This window comes from Choloepus didactylus, chromosome 19 (genome assembly GCF_015220235.1).
Source record: "Choloepus didactylus isolate mChoDid1 chromosome 19, mChoDid1.pri, whole genome shotgun sequence".
NCBI lineage: Eukaryota > Metazoa > Chordata > Mammalia > Pilosa > Megalonychidae > Choloepus > Choloepus didactylus.
Window position 1 is genome coordinate 8,007,883 of NC_051325.1, and position 23,908 is coordinate 8,031,790.

Consider the following 23,908-nt stretch of genomic DNA (forward strand, 5'->3'; position numbering starts at 1 on the left):
TATACTCAAGGGTTATTGTGCAGTTGAATACTGTAATGTAATCATATCAGTAAGTTTATTTTGACACAGGATAGGCATTTCTGTTCAGATGGTAATTATTTTCAATGTTATTCAAATCATATATAGTCTTTTAATCCTGTTCTTTCTTTGTGGAACATGAATATCAGCAAGAACATTCTGGAATTCACACTCTCTCCTTGAGGGAGAGCTTTAAGGAACACACATCCTTCTCATGGCCAAAATAGCAACAGCTTGGGCATTGCCCCCAAACTGCAATTACGTTGGTTCAGGAATCTGTTCTTCATGAACCCACTCAGGTTTGCTAAAAGTGTCCAGTTCTGCAGCACTGTATTCCTGAAGGCTCAGTGAAGTGGTTTCCATTCCTCCAGGTGAAATAGTGTACGTAGCTCTGAGCAGCAGTGATGTGCCGCGGATGTTTGCAGAGGGGTTGAGCTCACCATGGTCTGAGGGAGACGAGTTGCCCTGGAGGCAAGTACCTTTGAAGAATCAACAGAGTGATGCTCTCACGTGACCTAAGTCATGGAAAGGATGGTGGCTGAGGTCCTGTAGTCAGTGGCAGGGGAGGTCACAGTACAGCTCCATCCCCTCCTCCATGTGCTGCCCAGAATATGTGACCTCTCTCCTCCATGTTTCAGGCTGATAAGAGGCAAGTTGGGAACTTTGGCGGTAATATCACATGTGAATTTATAGGTTTCCATTCTTGGTAGATATTATCACGACTGCTATTAGTGGTATTATTCCCCCACCCCCAGAAGTAGAATGGACATATGAGGACCCTCATCTCTGACCACCAAGATTGCACAAGGATCCACTACTCTGTTCTAGCTCCTGACTTGTCACACCCTCAGCCGCAGTGTCAACACCTGTAGGTTGAACTGTAAGGACACATTTATCTCTGAAATTCCCTTTCCTCTATTTCTTTTCATGAGCAGAGCCTACAATGCAGTAGTTTAAAAGCTGGGTATCCAATAATATTATTCATGTACATTATCTAAAAATCTAATTTCTGATTGTAGATTATAGGACAATGAAAGAATTTGGATAGGCTGGAATACCTGGAATACTTCATGGGACAAAAAAATGGACTAAACTAATCTGGGACAATGGAGGGGAAAGGATGGCATTCTAGACCAAGAGCCAGGTTATCTCACTACTCATCTCTGAGTGGTCTCTGGGCCGGAGATAGCTAAGGTGAAGGCAAATCTTCCTGGTTGTAAGGTAGTGTTGGAATATGACAGATACTGATATAGATACTTGCTCACAGAAAAGATCATGTAACGTGTGCAGAAAGACAGAAGTCAATATATAGATATAAATATAGGCAGACATATTTAGATATGGATAGATATAGGTGAATATGTTTTGCTAGGGTCTAGTCATCCCAGGAAATATAGCTATATTAGGATCCCAAGCCTAAAAAGTGCTTGAGATATTGGTGAATATTAATGACACCTTTTGTTGGAAACTAGAAAATGTTAAAAGAATGGTGGGAAGACCCAAAAGTCTTAATAATTTACTATTGGGAAAAAATGAGTGAATATTTCAGGGGGATGACTTTGAAGGTTACCAGTGAAGAACACAGAATGGGAAATCAACCACCATGACAACATGCCCGAAATGAAAATTTAGTGTTGGGTTTTATGCTGAAGAGAATCTAAAAGCCCATTTAATAAATTATTTTTTCCCCTGCAGAGGTTTGGCTGTATTGACTAAAGATTTGTTGAGGTGTACCAGCTAAATGCACATTTTCCACTGCAATGTATTAATATGTTAAAATATGATCAGTATTCAAAGACAAATATAATATTAATTTTAAGGAAAACACATAAAAACAGAGGAAGTATTTAAAACTCAGTTAAAAGCAAATATGTGTGCTTGAATGTTCTGCATGTGGTTGGCTGTTGCTTTCTTGTTAGAATTCAGGGAGGTGAAGTGAGTTGATAAAATTCAAGTCTTCATTATTATCATTGATTTTTTGCTCTTTTTTCTCAGTGATTACTGAGAACATTGTTGATATTTTTAACACATACATTTCTTTTTTAATTCAGTTTTATTGAGATATATTCACTTAGCATACAGTCATCCATTGTGTACAATCAACTGTTCACAGTACCGTCATGTAGTTGTGCAATCATCACCTCAATCTATTTTGATCATTTTCCTTAAACCAGAAAGAATAAAAATAAGAATAAACAATAAAAGTAAAAAAGAACATCCAAATCACCCCCATCCCACCCTATTTTTCATTTAGTTTTTGTCCTCATTTTTTTCTCGTCCATCCATACACTGTATAAAGGGAGTGCGATCTACAAGGTTTTCACAATCACAGTGCCACCCCTTGTAAGCTACGTAGTTATGCATTCATCTTCAGACAGGCTACTGGGTTGGCGTTTGATAGTTTCAGGTGTTTACTTCTATTTATTCCAAAACATTAAAACCTAAAAAGGGTTATCTATATAGTGCATAAGAATGCCCCCCAGAGTGACATTTTGACTCCATTTGAAATCTCTCAGCCACTGAATCTTTATTGTATTTCATTTCACATCCCCATTTTGGTCAAGAAGATGTTCTTAATCCCACCATGCTGGGTACAGATTCATTTCCCGGAGTCATATCCTTTGTTGCCCGGGAGATTTACACACCTGGGAGCCAGGTCCCACACAGGAGGGAGGGCAGCAAGTTCACCTGCCAAGTTGGCTTAGATGGAGAGACAGGGCTATATCTGAGCAACAAAGAGGCACCCAGGGGGAGACTCCTAAGCACAATCATAAGCAGGTTTAGCCTCTCCTTTGCAGCAAAGAGCTTCATGAGGGCAAGCCCCAAGATGGAGGGCTCAGCACACCAAAGAGTCAGTCCTCAATGTTTGTGAGAACAACAGCAACAACACAGGTGAGGAAGCTCAACACTTCTGCATTTTCCCCTAGCTCCTCAGGGGGTCTAGCACATATGTTTTTATTCTGTGGCCAAACTACTTCGGGATGTGTTGCTCTTTCACACTAACCTATACAAACCTACCAGATCTCACTTCTTATTCAAAGTTCCATGTAATTACGGTGTTTGAACAAACAGACTGACAAGTTAAATTGTTTAGAAAACAGAGATCCTGCACCAAATATTCATCTCTTCCCTTGGTCTCACATGAAAGTTGAAATTTTAAAACACAGTCACAATCATCCTTTACCCTTTGCTCTGATTTGCCCTAGTCCTAACCAGATCTGATTCATTCATATCTCTAATTGAACTCTGGACACTTTTTTAGCTTTTTAAACAGATCCTATACATGCTAATACTGACATTCATGTCTGCCAAGTTCTAGCTCTGAGTTTCAGGTGTCACACAGACACCCAAAGTTCCAGAGACCAATCAGGTTATATAAAAAGGGGTCAGAATCTCAGAGTCTGGAGATAGCCATTACAATTCAGGAATAGATGTGACTTCTGTAAGAGTGTACAATCTAGGGACCATTACAATAAGCATTCCCCTGATAAGCTGTTCTCTGTAAGGTTCAACTCTGAGTTTAAACATTGTAGTTAGTCCATATTGATGGAGCACAATAATGTTTGTCTTTGTTTGTGGTGTAGTTCACTCAAAATGCTGTCTACAGGATCCATTCACCTTGTTGAGTGTCTCACAGATTCATTCTTTTTCACAGTGGCTCAGTATTCCATTGTGTGCATACACCATAGTTCACCATCTGTTCTTGATTCGATGTACCCTTAGGCCACCTAAACCCATCGCAAATCATGAATACTCTCTCCATAAACACAGTGTGCAAATGTCCATACATGTCCCCATTCTCAGATATTCTAATTATATACCCCATAATGAGGTCGTGAGACCTCATGGCCCCCACATACTTAGCTTCCTATGGAAGTACCACTCTATCCTCCAGATAGGTTACACCATTCTGCTTCCTCACCAACAGTAAATAGGTACATCCCTCTCCCTGTGATTTCTCCAACACTTTTATCCCTATTTACATTTTTCCTACAATTTTATAGAGATATATTCACATACTGTAATTCAAAGTGTAGAAACAATTGTTAACATTATCGTCATATAGTTTGTGCATTTATCACCATAGTCAGCACTTGAACATATTGGTTCCTATGAAAAATATGTTTTTTTGAACAATAATAAAAAGAGAACAAAATGAAAAATAAAATACCATGCAATACAATATAATAGTAAGGTCAGAGAACAACACTACTACCAAGAATCCCATATCTCTCCCTTATATCTCTTTGTCATACAAATTTAGCTTTGGTGTATTGCCTTTGTTACACTTAATGGAAGCATATTACAATGTTGCTGTTGACCATAGACTTGAGTTTGCTCTGATTATACTCTTTCCCCAATATCATCCCATTTTCTACACTTTGCATGGTTGACATTCATTTGTTCTGCCACATGTAAAAGCATTTTTATATTTGTACATTTAGTCACAATCATTGACCACCCCAGTTTTACTGTTATACAGTCCAAATCTTTATTGTCTGTCTTTACCTCTGGTGTCATACATACCCCTAGTCCTCCTCTTTCATCTTTACTCACAGAAATCTTTGTTCAGTGTATTTACAGTATGGTGCCACCATAAGGTAGCATTGCACTATCTATTCCTGGATCTATACAATCAATCCTGCTGAACATTCTGTAGTCCTTCAGAATCAAATGCTCAATTTCTATCCTCCTTCTGTCTCCTGATAGCCTGTGTTATCAGCTTTTAACTCTCAAAGTTTGCTAGTTCATATTAATAAGACCATAGAGTATTTGTCCTTTTGTTTCTGGCTAACTTCACACAACATAACATTCTCAATGTTCATCCATGTTATTATATGTTCTGTGACTTTGTTCTGTCTTACAGGTGCATAACATTCCATCATTTGTATATACCACAGTTTGTTCATCCACTCATCTCTTGATGCACATTTGAGCTGTTTCCTTCTCCTGGCAATTGTGAATAATGCTGCTATAAATATTGTTTACAAATGTATGTTTGTATCTTAACTTTCAGTTTCTACAGATATATACTGAGTAATGGAATAGCTAGGTCATATGGCAAATCTATACTTAGCTTCCTGAGGAACTGCCACACTGCCTTCCAGAGTTGTTGCACCATTTTATGTTCCAACCAACAATGAATAAGTGTGCCTGTTTCTCCACATCCTCTCCGATGCTAGTAATTTTCTGTTCTTTTTTTTTTTTTTTTTTTGGATACTGGCTGTTCTGGCAAGTGTGTGATGATATCTCATTGTGGCTTTGATTTTCATTTCCCTAATGGCCAGTGAAGTTGAGCATTTATTCATATGTTTTTGAGCCATTTGTTTTTCCTGTTCAAAAAAGTGTCTGCCCATCTCTTTTGCCCATTTTTAAATTGGGTTTTTTGTCTTTCTGTTATTGAGTTGTTGGAGTTGTTGGAGCCCTTTATATATTCAAGATGTTAAACCTTTTTCTGATATGTGGTTTCCAAATATTGTCTCCCATTGCGTAGGCTGCAGCTTTGCTTTTCTGACAAAGTCCTTTGATGTGCAAAAGTGTTTGATTTTGAGGAAATCCCTTTTGTCTGTTTCTTCTTTGGCTGTTTGTGCTTTGGGTGTAAGGTATACAAAACCACCTTCTATCATCAGATCTTTAAGATATTGCCCTACATTTTCTTCTAAGAGTCCTATGGTCTTAGTACTAATGCTTAGGTCTTTGATCCATTTTGAGTAAATTTTTGTGTAAGGTGTGAGATAGGAGTACTCTTTCATTCTTTTGGAAATAGATATCCAGTTCTCCAAACACCATTTATTGAAGAGGCTACTCTGTCCCAGTTGCTTTTGCTTGACTGCCTTTTCATAGACTAATTGTCCATAGATGTGAAGTTCTACTTATTCACACTGAATTCTGTTCCATTGGTCCGTGTATCTCTCCTGATGCAAGTACAATGCTGTTTTGACCTCTGTAGCTTTGTAATATGTTTCAAAGTCAGGTAGTGTGAGCCATCCACTTTGTTCCTCTTTCTCAAGGTATTTTTGGATATATGGGGCACCTTGTCCTTCCAAATAAATTTGGCTGTTGGTTTTTCTATTTCTGCAAGGTAAGTTCTTGGGATTTTTATTGGTATTGCATTGAATCTAAAAATCAGTTTAGGTAGAATTGACATCTTAACTATATTTATTCCTCCAATCCATGAACACTGTACACTCTTCTCTTTTTTAGGTCCTGTTTGATTTCTTTTAGCAATTTCTTGTAGTTTTCTCTGCATAAGTCTTTTGTGGTCATGGCTAATTTTATTTCTAAATACTTGATTCTTTTGGTTGCTATTGTAAATGAATTTTTTTCTTGATTTCCATCTCCTGTTGCTCATTACTTATGTGTAGGAAAACTACTTATTTATGCATGTTGTTCTTGTAGTCTGCCACTTTGCTGTATATATTGATTAGTTCTAGTAGCTTTGCTGTAGATTTTTCTGGATTTTCTATGTATAGAATCATGTCATCTGCAAAGAGTGAAAGTTTTTCTTCTTCCTCTCCAATTTGGATGCTTTTAATTTCTTTTTCTTGCCTAATTGCTCTAGCTGAATCTTTCAGCACAATGTTGAATAACAATGGTGACAGTGGGCATCCCTGTCTTGTTCCTGATCTTAGAGGTAAAGCTATCAGTATTTCCCCATTGAGTATGAAGTTAGCTGTGGGTTTTTCATGTATTGCATGTATCATATTAAGAAAATTTCCTTCTATTTCTATACTTTGCAGTATTTTCATCAAGAGAGAATGTTGAATTTTTTCAAATGCTTTTTCTGCATCAATTGAGAAGATCATGTGTTTCTTTTGCTTTGACTTATTGATGTGGTATATTACATTTATTGATTTTTTTTGTGTTGAACCAGGCTTGTATACCTGGAATAAATCCCAGTTGGTCATGGTGTGTAAGTCTTTTAATCTGATGCTGCATTCAATTTGCCAGTATTGTGTTGAGGATTTTTGCATTTATGTTCATTAAAGAGATTGGTCTATAATTTTCTTTTTTGTAGTATCTTTGTTTGACTTTGGTATTAGGGTGATGTTTGCTTCACAGAATTAGTTAGATAGCTTTCCCTCCTCTTCAATTTTTTGAAGAGTTTGAGCAGGATTGATACTAATTCTTTCTTGAATGCTTGGTAGAATTCACATGTAAAGCCATGTGGTCCTAGGCTTTTTTGGGGGGATGGGGGGATTTTTGATGACTGACTCAATCTCTTGTGCTTGGTTTGTTGAGGTTTTCTATTTCTTCTTGAATCAATGTTGGTTGTTTATGCTTTTCTAGGAAGTTGTGCATTTCATCTAAGTTGTGTAGTTTATTAGCATGTAGTTGCTCACCATGTCTTATTATCTCCTTTATTTCTGCAGGGTTTGTAGTTATGTTTTCTTTCCCATTTCTGATTGTATTTATTTGCATCCTCTCTCTCTTTTGTTTTTGTTAGCCTAGTTAGGGGTCCATCAATTATGTTGATTTTCTCTAAGAGTCATCTTCTGGTTTTGCTGATTCTCTCTATTGTTTTCCTGTTCTCAATTTCATTTATTTCTTCTCTAATCTTTGGTATTTCTTTCCTTAAGTTTTCTTTGGGGTTAGTTTGCTGTTCTCTCTCTAGTTATTCAATGTGAACCATTAATTCCCTGATTTTTCTCTCTTTTCTCTTCTATTATAGGCGTTTACTGCAATAAAGTTCCCTCTCAGCACAGTCTTTCCTGCATCCCTTAAGTTTTTATGTGTAGTGTTTTAATTGTCATTTGTCCTTTATCCACTGGTTTTATAAGAATGTGTTGTTTAACTTTCATATGTTTGTGAATTTTACAACATTCTGCCAGTTATTTACTTTCAACTTCACACCACTATGACCTGAGAAAGTATAATATCAATATTTTAAATTTGTTGAGACTTGCTTTGTGACCCAACATGTGCTCTATCATAGAGAATGTTCCATGAGCACTAGAGAAAATAGTGCATCCTGCTGTTTTGAATATAGTGCTCTATAAATGTCTGTGAAGTCCTGTTCATTTATGATACAATTCAACATCTCCATTTCTTTGTTGATCCTCTGTCAAGATGTTCTGTCCATTGATGAGAGTGGTGCATTGAAGTCTCCAACTATTATTGTAAATGTATCTACTTCTCCTTTCATTGTTCTCAGTGTTTGCCTCATGAATTTTGGGGCACTCTTGCTTCATGCATAAATGTTTATAATTGTTATGTTTTCTTGATGAATTGACTTTTATTAATATATAATGTCTTCATTGTCTCTTAAATGTTTTAATTTTGAAGTCTAATTTGTCTGCTACTAATGTAGCTACTGCTACTTTTCTCTGGCTGTTGTTTGTGTGAAATACCTTTTTCCAACCTTTCACTTTCAGCCTAATTTTTTCCTTGTGTCTAAAGTGAGTTTCTTCTAGACAGCATATAGATGGGCCTTGTTTTTTAATCCATTCTGTAAGTCTATATCTTTTTATTGGGGAGTTTAATCCATTAACATTTAGTGTTATTACTGTAAGGGCAGTAATTTCTTCTACCATTTTGTCCTTTGGATTTTCTACATCATCTTTTTTCTCTGTCCTTTTACCCTTTCTAATAGTCTTCATCTCTACACTCTTCTCCGAACCTCTCTCTGCTGTCCTTTCCTACCAGCCTGTAGCAATCTCTTTAGTATTTCTTGTAATGCTGGTCTCTTATTCACATTCTCAATGTTAGTTTGACTGAAAATGTTCTAAACTCTCCCTCATTTTTGAAGGACGGTTTTGCTGGATATAGAATTCTTGGTTGGCTGTTTTTCTCTTTCTATATCTTAAATATATCACAGCACTCTCTTCTTGCCTCCAGGATTTCTGTGGAGAAATCTGTATATAGTCTTATCGAGTTTCCCTTGTATATGATGGATTCCTTTATTCTTCCTCCTTTCAGAATTTTCTCTTTGTCTTTGACATTGGACAATCTGATCAGTAAGTGTCTTGAAGTAGGTCTATTGGGATCTCTGTTGAGGTATGCTGTACTTCTTGAATCTGTAATGTTCTGTCTTTCGTAAAAGTTCAGAAATTTTCAGTGAATTTTTTCCTATTTTTCTTTCTGCCCCTTTTCCTTCTCTTCTCCTTCTGGGACACAAATAGCACGTGTATTCATGTACCTCATGTTGTCATTCAGCTACCTAATAACATGCTCATATTTTTCCATTCTTTTCCCTATGTGTTTTTCTGTGTGTATGAATTCATATGTCTTGTGTTCCAGTTCACTGATCCTTTCCTCTGCCTGTTCAAATCTCTTTTATCCCTCTATTGTGTTTTTATCTCTTCTGTTTTGACTGTCATTCACATAAGTTCTGCCATTTGTTTTTCAAACCTTTCAAATTCTTCGTTATGATTGTCCTGTGACTTCTTTATATTCTTCATCTCTTTTGCCATAGTTCATTGATTTGATTTAGGAGATTTGTTTGAACATCTTTTATTAGTTGTCTCAACTCCTGTATGTCAGTTGAACTATTAAATTTTTCCTTTTGCTGATCTAAATTTTCGTGTTTCCTAGTATGGCTCTTTATCTCAAGCCATTTAGGTATCTGATTTTCTTGATTACTTTATTCTGGAGATCACTTTCAGTCTTTTACCTTGGCTTTTCTTGTTGGTTCACTTTGTGCTCTGTCCTTTGGTTTTCAGTTCAACTTATTCTACACCTCTAACTTAGCTTCCTCTTAGTTGATCAGAATTTTTCACCCCTTGTTTTTCTGTTTCTTACCTTGCCTTTATGTAGCATTTTTGTTGAGGGTCTCCTCGGATATGGTCAACCTCAATCAGGTTTTCCCAGTCCAGAGAGGCCCAGGTCTCAGGAGGAGGATATGGAGTTTCCCTTAGCATGAGACCATCCTGTGGGGCCCCTAGACACTGTGCTTTTCCCATCCTGTCCAGCAGGTGGATGTTGTAAGCCCACAGCTCCCCACTAGTGTAAGAATGTGCAGTGACTTTAGTTCTCTTTAGTCTCTGTCCCTGTTGAGTCATGACTGACTGAAGTTGGTTTCTGTTTTCCAGCCCTTGGGGTCTGAGTTCTTTGAAGGAGCACTGCACACTTGAGCTGAACCATTCCCCCTTATCTTGGGGAAGTTATGCCCTTTAGGTAATTGTCTCTCCCACTAGGTTCATTGCTTTATCTGTCATACCTTTCTCAGCTATCTGTTGCCTGGGTCAAGAGGCCAGTTGTAGATAGCTGAGGCTTTCTGTAACGAGCTACTTAGAATAGTTATTTTAAAAAGAAAAAAAAAGAAAAAACAAAATCTCTTTCTAAGGCTTTTCCCCAGCCCCCAAATTTTGTCAGTCTCAGTACCGAGTATTTAAAGATATGCACTATAGGCTATTATTTCTTTCACCTGGATATGTGTTCTCCAACACCTTTAATTCTACCCTTTCCAGGGGCTGTTTAAGTAAAACGATAGGCAGTCAGAAAGCAAGGAAAGAATGTGGGAAAAAATTAAAAAATCAAACAAACAAAATCAGCCCTTTTGGAGCTACCAAATGAGAATCTGATTGGGTGCCCACTTCTATTTGCCCTCCCCTTCCTGGTGCACAGATCTTTTCCAGCCCCTGAACACCCCCAACTACAAAAGTTAATTAATTAATTTGTTAATTAATTCTGCAATTGAGGCTGGGTTGAGCTTCCCTTCAGGAAGCTAGCTGAAAGACCACCCACAGGGTCTGGGCAGGGATGGGGACCAGATCCCTGGCCAGGGAAACTTACAGATTTTGCTGTGTTCTGGGGGTTCCACCCATTCCACACTAGTGTATGATGCATGACTGGTCACTGGAGACTGCAAAAATGCTGTTTCACACAGTTCCTGGCTAATTATCTGCTGTCCTAGAGGACACACCTCCTCATTTCTTTTTTTTTTTTAAGTTCACTTTTATTGAGATATATTCATATACCATACAGTCATCCATGGGGTACAATCAACTGTTCATAGTACCATCTTATAATTGTGCATTCATCACCTCAATCTCTTTTTGAAAATTTTTCACACACCAGAAAGTATCAGAATCAGAATAAAAAATAAAAATAAAAAAAGAACACTGAAATCACACACCCCCATCAAACCTCATTTTTCATTTGGTTTTTGTCCCCATTTTTCTACTCATCCATCCATACACGAGATAAAGGGAGTACGATCCACAGTGTTTTCACAATTACACTGTCACCCTTGTAAGCTACATTGTTATACAACTGTCTTCAAGAGTCAAGTCTACTGGGTTGGAGTTTGGTAGATTCATGTATTTACTTCTAGCTATTCCAATATATTAAAACCTAAGAAGTGTTAGCTTTGTAGTGTGTATGATGTCCACCAGAGTGATCTCTCTACTCCATTTGAAATCTCTCAGCCACTGAAGCTTTATTTCATTTCATTTCTCATCCCCCTTTTGGTCAAGAATATGTTCTCAATCCCATGATGCTGGGTCCAGATTCATCCGCAAGAGTCATATCCTGTGTTGCCAGGGAGACATACACCCCTGGGAGTCAGGTCCTATGTATGGAGAGGGCAGTAAGATCACCTCCCCAAGGTAGCTTAGTTAGAGAGACAGGGCCACATCTGAGTAACAAAGACACACTTGGGGGAGACTCTTAGGCCCAATTATAAGCATGTTCAGCCTATCCTTGCAGCTACAAGCTCCATAGGGGTCAGCTCCAAGAGAGAGGGCTCAGTATATCAAGCCATAAGTCCCCAATGTTTGTCAGAACATCAGCAACAACCTAGGTGAGGAAGTCCAATGCCTCTGCATTCTCCCCTAGCTCTTTGGGGGGGGGCTGAATATATGTTTTTATTCTCCACCCAAATTACTTTAAGATGTGTTGCTGTTTCATTCTAATCTATACAGACCTAGCACAGCTCACTTCCTATTCAAAGTTACATGTAATTGCAGTGTTTGAACTGACTGTAGAAGTTATATTGTTTAGAAAATATAGATCCTACACCAAATAAACATCTCTTTCCTTGGTCTCACATGGAAGCTGAAGTTTGAACACAGCCAGTTTCAACCATTGCCCTTTGGCCTGATTTGGCCTAGTCTTAAACAGATCTGCTTTATTCATCTCTGTAATTGAAGTCTGGGCTTTATTTCAGCTTTATTTTTTTAAACAATTACTGTATGCATTAATACTGATATTCATATCTGCTGATACCTAGCTCTGAGTTTCAGGTGTAACACAGATACCCAAAGTTCCGGAGACCAATCAGGTTATACATTAAGAGATCAACATCTCAGAGTTTGGAGACAGCCATGACAATTCAGGAATAGATTTGACTGCTGTAAGAGCTTATAATCTAGGGACCATTACAATAATCATTTCCCTGTTAGGCTGTGCTCTAAGATTTAATCCTGAGTTTACACACTGTAATTAGTCTCTATCAGTGAGGTATTATAGTGTTTGCCTTGGTTTCTGGTGTACTTCCCTCAACATGCTATCTATAGGATCTATTCACCTCACTGTGTGTCTTACAGCTTCCTCCTTCTCACAGTTGCTCAATATTCCATTGTCTGCACACACCACAGCTCACCATTCTGTTCCTCAGTCAGTGTACCCTATGGCCACCTCCACCCATTGCAAATCATGAATACTGATTTCATAAACACCAGTGTGCAGATGTCCATTCATATCTCTGCTCTCAGATCTTCCAAATACATACCCCATAATGAGGTTGTAGGACCTTATGGCCCCACATACTTAGCTTATTGTGGAGCCAACACAGTGACCTCCAGGCAGTCAACACCATTCTGCCTCCTATCAACAGTAAATGTGTACATCCCTCTCTCTACATTTTCTCCAGCACTTTTACCTCTATTTATATGTTTCCTACAATCTTATAGAGATATATTCACATAACATACAACCATCCAACAGTGTACAATCAGTTGTTCATGGCATCATCACATAGTTGTACATTTATCCCCACATTCAGCACTTGACCATATTGATTATTATGAGAAAGTGTTTTTTTGGTGAATAATGAAAAAGATAATAAAAATAAAAATAAAAATGTAATACAATACAATGTAATAGTAAGGACAGAAAACAATACCACTACCAAGAATCCCATATCCCTCCTTTATATCCCCCATCTCATACACATTTAACTGGTATATTGCCTTTTTTACATTTAATGGAAGTGTATTGGAATGTTACTGTTGACTATAGACTCCAGTTTGCTTTGATTATGTTTTTTCCAAATACCAACCCTTTTTCAACACTTTGCATGGTTAACTTTCATTTGTTTTCCCACATGTGAGAATATTTTTATATTTGTACATTTAGCAACATTCTTTGGCCCTTCCAGTTTTTGCCAAATTATATAGTCCCAGTCTTCATCATCTGTCTTTAGCTGTGGTGTCATACATTCCCCTATCCCATCTCTTTCAGCTTTACTCACAGACATCCTTGTTCTCTGTACTTAACAATATTGTGCTGCCATTACACAGTATTATGCTATCTATTCCTGGATCTACACAGTCAATCCTGCGGAACAACTTTGTAGTCCTCCAGAATCAAGTGTCTGATCTCTACCCTCTTTGTATCTCCTGGTAGCCTGTGTTATCAGCTTTTTTTTTTTTATCTTCATTTTATTGAGATATATTCACATACCACGCAGTCATACAAAACAAATCATACATTCGATTGTTTACAGTACCATTACATAGTTGTACATTCATCACCTAAATCAATCCCTGACACCTTCATTAGCACACACACAAAAATAACAAGAATAATAATTAGAGTGAAAAAGAGCAATTGAAGTAAAAAAGAACACTGGGTACCTTTGTCTGTTTGTTTCCTTCCCCTATTTTTCTACTCATCCATCCATAAACTAGACAAAGTGGAGTGTGGTCCTTATGGCTTTCCCAATCCCATTGTCACCCCTCATAAGCTACATTTTTATACAACTGTCTTCGAGATTCATGGGTTCTGGGTTGTAGTTTGATAGTTTCAGGTATCCACCACCAGCTACCCCAATTCTTTAGAACCTGAAAAGGGTTGTCTAAAGTGTGCATAAGAGTGCCCACCAGAGTGACCTCTCGGCTCCTTTTGGAATCTCTCTGCCACTGAAGCTTATTTCATTTCCTTTCACATCCCCCTTTTGGTAAAGAAGATGTTCTCCGTCCCACGATGCCAGGTCTACATTCCTCCCCGGGAGTCATATTCCACGTTGCCAGGGAGAGTCACTCCCCTGGGTGTCTGATCCCACGTAGGGGGGAGGGCAGTGATTTCACCTTTCAAGTTGGCTTAGCCAGAGAGAGAGGGCCACATCTGAGCAACAAAGAGGCATTCGGGAGGAGGCTCTTAGGCACAACCGTAGGGAGGCCTAGCCTCTCCTTTGCAGCAACCGTCTTCCCAAGGGTAAAACCTATGGTAGAGGGCTCAACCCATCAAATCACCAGTCCCCTATGTCTGTGGTGATGTTAGCAACCATCGAGGTGGGGTAGGCCAATACTCCTGCATTCTCCACAGGCTCCTCAAGGGGGCACTACATCTTTTTTTCCTTTTTTTTTTTTTAAATCAACTGTATGAAAAAAAAGTAAAAAAGAAAACAAACATACAATAAAAGAACATTTCAAAGAGACCATAACAAGGGAGTAAGAAAAAGACAACTAACCTAAGATAACTGCTTTACTTCCAACATGTTCCTACTTTACCCCAAGAAAGTTACATAATGTAGCAACATTTCTGTGAACTTGTTCCTAGTATATCCATCACAAATTAACAGACCATAGTCATTGCTGGGCATCCCCAGAACGTTAAATAGCTTATCTGTTCTTCTTGGATTATTGTTCCCCCTTCCTTAATTGCTCTCTACTGCTAGTTCCCCTACATTCTACATTATAAACCATTTGTTTTACATTTTTCAAAGTTCACATTAGTGGTAGCATATAATATTTCTCTTTTTGTGCCTGGCTTATTTCGCTCAGCATTATGTCTTCAAGGTTCATCCATGTTGTCATATGTTTCACGAGATCGTTCCTTCTTACTGCCGCGTAGTATTCCATCGTGTGTATATACCACATTTTATTTATCCACTCATCTGTTGAAGGACATTTGGGTTGTTTCCATCTCTTGGCAATTGTGAATAATGCTGCTATGAACATTGGTGTGCAGATATCTGTTCGTGTCACTGCTTTCCGGTCTTCCGGGTATATACCGAGAAGTGCAATCGCTGGATCGAATGGTAACTCTATATCTAGTTTTCTAAGGAACTGCCAGACTGACTTCCAGAGTGGCTGAACCATTATACAGTCCCACCAACAATGAATAAGAGTTCCAATTTCTCCACATCCCCTCCAGCATTTGTAGTTTCCTGTTTGTTTAATGGCAGCCATTCTAACCGGTGTTAGATGGTATCTCATTGTGGCCTTAATTTGCATCTCTCTAATAGCTAGTGAAGCTGAACATTTTTTCATGTGTTTCTTGGCCATTTGTATTTCCTCTTCAGAGAACTGTCTTTTCATATCTTTTGCCCATTTTATAATTGGGTCGTCTGTACTATTGTCATTGAGTTGTAGGATTTCTTTATATATGCAAGATATCAGTCTTTTGTCAGATACATGGTTTCCAAAAATTTTTTCCCATTGAGTTGGCTGCCTCTTTGCCTTTTTGAGAAATTCCTTTGAGGTGCAGAAACTTCTAAGCTTGAGGAGTTCCCATTTATCTATTTTTTCTTTTGTTGCTTGTGCTTTGGGTGTAAAGTCTAGGAAGTTGCCGCCTAATACAAGGTCTTGAAGATGTTTTCCTACATTATCTTCTAGGAGTTTTATGGTACTTTCTTTTATATTGAGATCTTTGGTCCATTTTGAGTTAATTTTTGTGTAGGGGGTGAGGTAGGGGTCCTCTTTCATTCTTTTGGATATGGATATCCAACTCTCCCAGCCCCATTTGTTGAAAAGACCATTATGGCTCAGTTCGGTGACTTTGGGGGCCTTATCAAAGATCAGTCGGCCATAGATCTGAGGGTCTATCTCTGAATTCTCAATTCGATTCCATTGATCTATATGTCTATCTTTATGCCAGTACCATGCTGTTTTGGCAACTGTGGCTTTATAATAAGCTTCAAAGTCAGGGAGTGTAAGTCCTCCCACTTCGTTTTTCTTTTTTAGAGTGTCTTTAGCAATTCGAGGCATCTTCCCTTTCCAAATAAATTTGATAACTAGCTTTTCCAAGTCTGCAAAGTAGGTTGTTGGAATTTTGATTGGGATCGCATTGACTCTGTAGATGAGTTTGGGCAGAATTGACATCTTAATGACATTTAGCCTTCCTATCCATGAACATGGAATATTTTTCCATCTTTTAAGGTCTCCTTTTTTTCTTTTAGTAGAGTTATGTAGTTTTCTTTGTATAGGTCTTTTACATCTTTGGTTGAGTTTATTTCTAGGTACTTGATTTCTTTAGTTGCTATTGAAAATGGTATCTTTTTCTCGAGTGTCTCTTCAGTTTGTTCATTTCTAGCATATAGAAACATTACTGACTTATGTGTATTAATCTTGTATCCCGCTACTTTGCTAAATTTGTTTATTAGCTCTAGTAGCTGTATCGTCGATTTCTCAGGGTATTCTAGATATAAGAACATATCATCTGCAAACAATGACAGTTTTACTTCTTCTTTTCCAATTTGGATGTCTTTTATTTCTTTGTCTTGGCGGATTGCCCTGGCTAGCACTTCCAGCACAATGTTGAATAACAGTGGTGACAGCGGGCATCCTTGTCTTGTTCCTGATCTTAGAGGGAAGGCTTTCAGTCTCTCACCATTGAGTACTATGCTGGCTGTGGGTTTTTCATATATGCTCTTTATCATGTTGAGGAAGTTTCCTTCAATTCCTATCTTTTGAAGTGTTTTTATCAAAAAGGGATGTTGGATTTTGTCAAATGCTTTTTCAGCATCTATTGAGATGATCAATTGATTTTTCCCTTTTGACTTGTTAATGTGTTGTAATACATTGATTGTTTTTCTTATGTTGAACCATCCTTGCATGCCTGGAATGAACCCCACTTGGTCATGGTGTATGATTTTTTTAATGTGTCTTTGGATTCGAATTGCAAGTATTTTGTTGAGGATTTTTGCATCTATATTCATTAGGGAGATTGGCCGGTAGTTTTCCTTTTTTGTAGCATCTTTGTCTGGTTTTGGTATGAGATTGATGTTAGCTTCATAAAATGAGTTAGGTAGTGTTCCATTTTCTTCAATGTTTTGAAAGAGTTTGAGTAAGATTGGTATCAGTTCTTTGTGGAAAGTTTGGTAGAATTCCCCTGTGAAGCCATCTGGCCCTGGGCATTTATTTGTGGGAAGATTTTTGATGACGGATTGGATCTCTTTGCTTGTGATGGGTTGGTTGAGGTCTTCTATTTCTTCTCTGGTCAGTCTAGGTTGTTCATATGTTTCCAGGAAATTGTCCATTTCTTCTACATTATCCAGTTTGTTGCCATACAGTTGTTCATAATATCCTCTTATAATTTTTTTAAATTCTTCAGGATCTGCAGTTATGTCACCTTTTTCATTCATTATTTTGTTTATATGGGTCTTCTCTCTTTTTGATTTTGTTAGTCTAGCTAGGGGCTTGTCAATCTTGTTGATCTTCTCAAAGAACCAAATTTTGGTGATATTTATCCTCTCTATTGTTTTTTTTTTTGTTCTCTATGTCATTTATTTCTGCTTTAATCCTTGTTATTTCTTTTCTTCTACTTGGTTTAGGATTGGTTTGCTGTTCATTTTCTAGCTTCTTCAGTTGATCCATTAGTACTTTGATTTTGGCTCTTTCTTCCTTTTTAATATATGCGTTTAGTGCTATAAATTTCCCCCTTAGCACTGCTTTTGCTGCATCCCATAAGTTTTGGTATGTTGTGTTCTCATTTTCATTCATCTCTCTATATTTAGCAATTTCTCTTGCTATTTCTTCTTTAACCCACTGATTGTTTAGGAGTGTGTTGTTTAACCTCCAGGTATTTGTGTATTTTCTAAGTCTCTGATGGTTATTGACTTCTAATTGTATTCCATTGTGGTCAGAGAATGTGCTTTGAATAATTTCAATCTTTTTAAATTTATTGAGGCTTGTTTTATGTCCCAGCATATGATCTATTCTGGAGAAAGTTCCGTAAGCACTAGAAAAGTATGTGTATCCTGGTGATTTGGGATGTAATGTCCTGTATATGTCTGTTAAATCTAATTCATTTATCAGATTGTTTAGGTTTTCAATTTCCTTATTGGTCTTCTGTCTGGCTGATCTATCTATAGGAGAGAGTGATGTGTTGAAGTCTCCCACAATTATTGTGGAAACATCAATTGCTTCCTTTAGTTTTGCCAGTGTTTCTCTCATGTATTTTGTGGCACCTTGATTGGGTGCATAGACATTTACGATTGTTATTTCTTCTTGCTGAATTGCCCCTTTTATTAGTATGTAGTGGCCTTCTTTGTCTCTCAAAACATCCCTGCATTTGAAGTCTATTTTATCTGAGATTAATATTGCTACACCTGCTTTCTTTTGGCTGTAGCTTGCATGAAATATTTTTTTCCATCCTTTCACTTTCAGTTTCTTTGTGTTCCTGTGTCTAAGATGAGTCTCTTGTATGCAACATATTGATGGTTCATTTTTTTTGATCCATTCTGCAAATCTATATCTTTTAATTGGGGAGTTTAATCCATTTACATTCAACGTTATAACCATGAAGTTATTTCTTGAATCGGCCATCTTATCCTTTGGTTTATGTTTGTCATATTTTTCCCTCTCTCTATTAATATCCTTTATTGTACCCATACCGAATCTCTTTAGTACTGTACCTTTCTCCAAGTCTCTCTGTCCTTTCTTTGTTTCTCTGTCTGTAGGGCTCCATTTGGTAACTCCAGTAGGGCAGGTCTCTTCTTAGCAAATTCTCTCAGCATTTGTTTGTCTGTGAAAGATTTAAGCTCTCCCTCAAATTTGAAGGAGAGCTTTGCTGGATAAAGTATTCTTGGCTGGAAATTTTTCTCACTCAGAATTTTAAATATATCGTGCCACTGCCTTCTTGCCTCCATGGTGGCTGCTGAGTAGTCACTACTTAGTCTTATGCTGTTTCCTTTGTATGTGGTGAATTGCTTTTCTCTTGCTGCTTTCAGAACTTGCTCCTTCTCTTCTGTGTTTGACAGTGTGATCAGTATATGTCTCGGAGTGGGTTTATTTGGATTTATTCTATTTGGGGTTCGCTGAGCATTTATGATTTGTGTATTTATGTTGTTTAGAAGATTTGGGAAGTTTTCCCCAACAATTTCTTTGAATACTCTTCCTAGACCTTTACCCCTTTCTTCCCCTTCTGGAACACCAATGAGTCTTATATTCGGACGTTTCATATTATCTATCATATCCCTAAGGTCCATTTCGATTTTTTCAATTTTTTTTCCCCATTATTTCTTTTATGCTTTCATTTTCAATTCTGTCATCTTCCAGGTCAATGATTCCAGGTCACATCTTCCAGGTGACTTCCTCTAGTCTTGTACTATGAGTGTCCAGAATCTTTTTAATTTGGTCAACAGTTTCTTTAATTTCCATAAGATCATCCATTTTTTTATTTAGTCTTGCAATGTCTTCTTTATGCTCTTCTAGGGTCTTCTTGATTTCCTTTGTCTCCCGTACTATGGCCTCATTGTTCATCTTTAGTTCTTTGAGTAGCTGCTCTAAGTGCTGTGTCTCTTCGGATCTTTTGATTTGGGTGCTTGGGCTTGGGTTATCCATATCGTCTGGTTTTTTCATATGCTTTATAATTTTCTGTTGTTTTTGGCCTCTTGGCATTTGCTGAACTTGATAGGGTTCTTTTAGGATTTGTAGACCAATTGAAGTCCTTATCTCTAATTTATCAGATCTACAGCTTCGTGGAGTACACTTTCTCTAACTAACCAGCAGGTGGCATCCACGAGCCACCTGTTCTCCACAAGCCAGTTCTCCCCTGCTTAGCCTTTTTGGTGAGTGGGGGAGTGAGTCTTGTGGGGTCCAATTGGTGTACCAAGCTTGCGTGTGTAGTTGGTGTTGCCTGCCCTGTATATGGGGCGTGTTTCTGGGCAGTCAGGGAGGGGGGGGTGGCTCTAACAATCAAATCTCCCTGGTGATCCTAGAGTTTTAAAGCTGCTGCAATAGTCTAATCCTTCAGTTCAGTCCTGCCACAGTTTGTCTCTGCCAATGACCCACAAGTCCTTGGTATTGGCGTATGGCTCCTGAGACTTGCATGTGGGCCCCTCTTCCAGGCTGTGCACCCCGGGTCCTCTGTTGAGGGATGACTGTGCTGTGTTACAGGTGAGTGCCATCCCCCCAGGGCAGTTCTGGGCTGCTGGTCTGTGTAGGGAGGCTCCCAGTCTGCTGAAATGATGGCTGAATGGGGCTTTGTTAATTCACACTGCTCCACCTTCCCAACTCTGGGACAATCAGCTGAGGTTGCAGGGAAGGCTAATGTCCACACCCAGTTTTGTGGTATGTGCCTGTTATTTGAAGCACTTCCGTCACACTGGGTTGTCTGGGGCAGCTCTGGGCTATGGGGCTGGTGATGGGCAGGAGTGTTTCCTGTCCACCAGGATGATGGTTGTGAGAGGACACCCCCCTTTTCTTGGGAAGTTTTGGTGTTTAGTGAATTTTCTCATCCACTGGATTATTGCCTTTTGTCTCAGAGCTCTCTTAGTTCTGCACTTGAGTTGACCTGCCCAAATTGCAAGTCTTTGAAGCTTTCTGTATTGGGCTTCTTAGAGTAATTGTTTTAGAAAAAGAAAAAAGGATTAAAAAAAAGAAAAAAGGATTAAAAAAAAAAATGGGCCCTCCTCAGAGATCTAATGGGTTATTGAAATGCTAAGAGACAAAGCAACCAGGGCCATTAAGGAAAGGTCCACAGGGCAGAGAGATCAGCTTTTCTTCGGGATTTGCATATGCGCCTCAGGGCCTGATCTCTGCCCTTCCCCTTTCTATGTTCACCAGAACTCCAAAAATCCTCCGCTTTTATTTTGGAGTTTTTCGTGTTGTTTTTTTTCTATGCCTGTCTCCTCTCTGCTGGGCTGGCTTCTCTCAGATTCTCTGGTGTCTGGTCTCAGTCTATCTATGGTTGGAGTTTGGATCAGTAGAATGAGTTTCCGATAAGAGCAGCCACTGCAGTTCTCCCTTCTCGTTCCTGGAGCTGACAGCCCCTCCTCCCACGGGATTGAGCCTGGCAGGGAGGGGCACGGGTCCCCTGGCCGCAAAAACTTACAGATTTCGCTGATCTCCGCAGTTCGACGCTTTCATGAGTGTTGTGTGAAGTATGCCCAAAGTCAGATTGCTCTGTGGTGTCCAGTCCATGCAGTTCCTGGCTTTCTGCCTACTTTCCTGGAGGAGTAACTAAAACATACAGCTCACCAGTGTGCCATCTTGCCCCGCCCTTCCCTGTGTTATCAGCTTTTAACTCTCAAATTTGCCCATTAATGCTGGTTCATATTAGTGAAACCATACAGTATTTGTCCTTTTGTTTCTGGGTCACTTGACTCAACATGATGTCCTCAAGGTTCATCCACTTTATTATATTTTCCATTTCTTTGTTCTGTCTTACAGCTGCATAAAATTCCATCATGTGTATTTACCACAGTTTGTTTATCCACTCATCCATTGATGGACATTTGGGCTGCTTCCATCTCTTGGCAATCATGAGTAATGCTGTAATAAACATCAGTTTACAAATGTCTGTTTGTGCCTTAGCTTTCAGTTCCTCTGAGTATAGACCTAACAATGGAACAGCTGGGTCATATGGCAAATATATACTTAGCTTCAAGGAACCTCCACACTGTCTTCCAGAGTTGTTGCACCATTCTACATTCCAACCAACAATGTATAATTGTGCCTATTTCTCCACATCCTCACCAGCACTTGTAATTTTCTGTTTTTTAGGTAATGACTATTCTGGTAGGTGTGAGACGGTATCTCATTGTGGTTTGATTTGCATTTCCCTAATAGCCAGTGAAGTTGAGCATTTCTTCATATTTTTGAGCCATTTGTATTTCCTCTTCAGAAAAGTGTCCATGTCTTTTGCCCATTTTTTAATTGGGTTGTTTGTCTTTCTCTTGTTGGGTTGTACAATTGCTTTTCAGGATAGTGAACCTTTACCTTATATGTGGTCTCCAAATATTGTCTCTCATTGTGTAGGCTGCCTTTTTACTCTTCTAACCAAGACCTTTAATGTACAATAGTGTTTGATTTTGAGGAGACCTCATTTGTCTATTTGTTCCTTGGTTGCTCACTGTTTGGGTGTAAGGTCTAGGAAACCACCTCCTATCACAAGATCTTTAAGATATTGCCCTATGTTTTCTTTTACGAGTCTTATGGTCTTAGCACTTATGTTTAAGTCTTTGATCCAATTAGAGTTAACTTTTGTACAAGGATTGAGGTATTAGTCCTCTATCTTTTTTTCAGAAGTGGATATCCATTTCTCCAAACACCATTTATTGAAGAGACTGCTCTGTCCCAGTTTATTTGGCTTGAATGCCTTATCAAAGATAAGTTCATAGATGTGAGAGTCTATTTCTGAACACTGAGTTTAGTCAGCATCTCTGTCCTTATGCCAATACTGTGCTGTTTTGAGCACTCTAGTTTTGTAATATGCTTCAAAGTCAGGGAGTGTTAGACCTCCCACTTTGTTCCTTTTTCTCATATTTTTGGCTATTCAGGGCACCTTGCCCTTCCAAATAAATTTGGTTATTGGTTTTTCTATTTCTGCAAAGTAAGTTGTTAGGATTTTAATTGTTATTGCATTGAGTCTATAAATCAATTTAGGTAGAGTTGACATCTTAATTATATTTAGTCTCTTCCCATCCATGAACATGGCATGTTCTTCCACTTTTTGGGAGTCTTGTTTGATTTATTTTAGCAGTTTCTTGTAATTTTCTTTGTTTAAGTCTTTTGTGGACTTCACTAAGTTTATTCCTAAATACTTGATACTTTTGGTTGCTATTGTTAATGGAGTTATTTTTTATTTCTTCCTCTTCTTACACTTTATTTGTGTATAAGAACTTACATATTTTTCCTTGTTGATCTTGTAGTCTTCCTCTTTGCTGTATTCATTGATTAGCTCTAATAGCTTTTCTGTAGAATTTTTCTGGGTTTTCTACATTTAGAATCATGTCATCTGCAAATAGTCAAAATTTTACTTCTTCCTCTCAAATTTGGGTGCCTTTTATTTCTTTTTCTTGCCTAATTGCTCTAGCTATAACTTCCAGCACAATGATGAATAACAATGGTGACTGTGGGCATACCTTGTTCCAGATATTAGAGGGAACGCTTTCAGTCTCTTCCCATTGAGTACTATGTTAGCTGTGTGTTTTACATATATTCCCTTTATCATATTGAGAAAATTCCCTTCTATTCCTATCCTTTGAAATGTTTTCATCAAGACAGGATGTTGAATTCTGTCAAATGCCTTTTCTGCATTGACCAAGATGATCACATGTTTCTTTTGCTTTGATTTATTGATGTAGTGTATTACATTAATTGATTTTCTTATGTCGAACCAGCCTTGCATATCTGGAATAAACCCCACTTTGTCCTGTTGTATAATTCTTTTAATGTGGTGCTTGATTTGATCTGTGAGTATTTAGTTGAGGATTTTTGCATCTATACTCATTAAAGAGATTGGTCTATAATTTTCTTTTTGTAGTATCTTTGATTCTGGTATTAGGGTGATGTTGGCTTCATAGAATGAATTGGGGAGTTTTCCCACCTCTTCAATTTTTTTGAAGAGTTTGAGCAGGATTTGCATTAATTCTTTCTTTCTTTTTTTTTAAAAATAGTTCATTGCTTTTTATTGCTGAGTATTATTCCACTAAATGGATCTACCATGATTTGTTTATCCATTCGCTTGTCGATGGACATTTGGGTTGTTTCTAGTTTTT